This window comes from Cyprinus carpio, chromosome A11 (genome assembly GCF_018340385.1).
Source record: "Cyprinus carpio isolate SPL01 chromosome A11, ASM1834038v1, whole genome shotgun sequence".
Classification (NCBI taxonomy): domain Eukaryota; kingdom Metazoa; phylum Chordata; class Actinopteri; order Cypriniformes; family Cyprinidae; genus Cyprinus; species Cyprinus carpio.
This window is the reverse complement of record NC_056582.1, coordinates 1,338,513-1,341,429: the sequence shown is the minus strand read 5'-3', so window position 1 is coordinate 1,341,429 and position 2,917 is coordinate 1,338,513.

Genomic DNA, 2,917 nt, shown 5'->3' with positions numbered 1-2,917 from the left:
ACATGGATGAAAATGTAGCAGTTACAAATTTCAAAGTGCCGCCTGGAACACGACAACCGGCACATCCGGGAACGTAACTGTCAATTTCGTCACCGCCCCTTTTTAGGGGAAAATAAACAGATTTCCCATAGACTTCCATACAAATAAGCGGCAAAAAGCAACGTCCGTACACAGCCGGCAGGTGTGAATAATTAAAGAAATCCTTAAGACTAAACATGTCAAGTAATTATATGTCCACCCTGCCTGTCACAGAGCTTGAAAAATACATCCATAAACTTAATTTGGTCAATTTAAAAACACGTACGTCCCTTCATTCTACCAGTGTCAAATTGGTGTAACAACCCCACCCAGTGGCCAGAGTCCTACCGGGAGATTTACTTGAAAGTAAACATCTTTAAATGTATATATTATGTCTTTATATTTAGAGTACTGAGTGCACTTTTCTGTCCATCCATACAACTAGCCTGGCTTAGCTTTCGATTAGCATCATATGTAATTCATGATATTTCCATAACAGCAAGATATGGATGATGATGGCAGGTAGCCATGAATTTCAAATTTTGGGTTTTACAAACATTATTGGTGCACCCAATCACACAACAACTCTTTGGCATGTTGTAAGGTTAGTCCACTTCCTCGATCCAATACTGTATGGCGGTTTGTTTTCCCCTAAAAGTGGGCGTGAATCTGTTCATAGACATTCTATGATGCTGCGTCTGTTCCCCCTAGATGCCGTTCTCTTTTTATACTCACAGAACACCATATTTGGGAAGTAACCCTATGATGGCTGATTACATCACCACAATCATTTAGCGTTTTTAACAATACAGATTGTGTCAAAGCAACTGTACAGCATTAATTAGGAAAATAGTGTGTCAATAACGCTTTATAATTAAGGACTTAAACTGGTGCAAAATGTGCTAGCAATTAAAAGCCTTGTGCTGAATATTGTGCATTCATTTGTTTTAAATGGCTCGTTAAAGAAGAAACTGTTCTTACCCTGACTCTGAGCATGTACGCATACTCCACCATTAACGTAGGGCTAATAATGCGCCATTTGTGTTTCGGTTTTTTTTTTAGTATGGATCCGGAAAGAGAAAGAACATCTTGCTGAGCTGTAAATGACAGAAAAGAGTTACTTGTGGTTTGTAGAAATGTACAGTTCTTTGTGTCAGAGTGTGAACCAATGTTATGAAAGATTGCTGCTGAATTCAGAACCGCATACTACTCATACTAGTTTTACCATACCTTTGTAGGACTTACAATAGCACTTTGTAGTAATTACAATAACTGGGTGCACTATAAGTACATGTACAGTAAGCGCACATATACTGTAAAATAAAGCACATCCATATCTTCCTAATGGCATTGCTTTGACACAAAATACATTCAATGAAAACATCTTTCAAAATACAAGAATTATTTTCTCACACAGACACAAAGACCACCTACAGAGAACCTACAGGCCTTTTCAAAACTAAAGTTCAAAACCACAAAACTGAATAAGACAGAAATCTGCAGTAATACCATATTGAAATATATTTCAAAAATGAAATGCAATCAAAACTTTTACATGTAGCTAAACACTTACAAAGGTATTTCAGTTTCATTAGCATCTGAAAAAGGGGATGACTTAAGGCCCAAATATACTTACATTTACATTTAATCATTTAGCAGACACTTTTATCCAAAGTGACTCACAAATGAGAAAAATAGAAGCAATCAGACCAACAAAAGAGCAATGATATATAAGTGCTGTGACAAGTCATGGGTAGTCTAGCACAGTACATGTAGCAAAGTTTTTTTATATATATAATAAATAGAAGGAATAAAAAGTAGATAAAGTAGAAAAGAAATAAAATAGATAGAGCTAGTGTTAATGGGCCAAGTTATTATTATCTTTTATATTTATTAAAACTAGATAGAATAGAAAAGTAATAAACAACTCTAGTGTTAGAGGTTGTTCTGTGTGATAAAGGCAGAAACTTGGTTGAACATAGCTCGTGAAAGTGGTTTTGCATTGAAAGGTAGTGTAAGGGACATGTGAGTATCTTTGTAATTATTTCACAAGTTTTTGACGCATATCTTCTTATCTTGTATTCATCACTCGAAGTCTAGAAGTTTCCTTAATCATGGTTTATTCTTCCCAGTTAATAAAGAATCACATTTCTAAAATACAGCATAATCTTCTTGTTCAGCGATATCTTCTCAACAACTTATTTGTAGAGATACTGTGAGCCAATTTATGCTGTATGAAATACAATTACGAAATGGTCAAAAGCGTTGCGTTCTTCCGTTTTTGGTTTTTATTCACAGTTTCAGCTCAAATGCAATGCCTGATATTATTGACTGTAGCCCTATTCGCACGGGATCAGTATTACCTGGTGACCTCCAGTCATTTCATTTGTAATAATTGCGGAGGTTGTCTGTGATCTTAATCCCATGCAAATTGGCCATGTCTGCAATTTGTAAAGTAAAAATTCCCCCACAAATAACCTACAACTTCTGTGATTTGGCAGCTTGTATATAATTTTTTCATGGTTTTTGTTTGTGCACCTTTTTATCCGTCCTTCACGAAGAATGGAGGTTGCGTTGGAGTGTTTTGACAGTATTTTGGGTGTTGGGTCATAACCCTATACAGGGGCGGTTCTAGGACTTCATCCGCAGGTGGGCTGAGCCTTCAGACAGACCACTAGAAACAAAGAAACAAATTACCTAAATTGCATTCTATGACAGCGCGCGAGTACCACATTGAGATCTCTTTCGTGCCCTCTTGTGCTTAAATAGCTTAAATTCATTTAAATCTTTAAACTAACAAGCCTTAAAATAAAATAAGGTCAAAAAGTACTGGACTGAAAAGCTGAGCTGGGGGACTCGGGTCACATGACTTGACTCCAGTCAGACTTAAGTCGCAAAT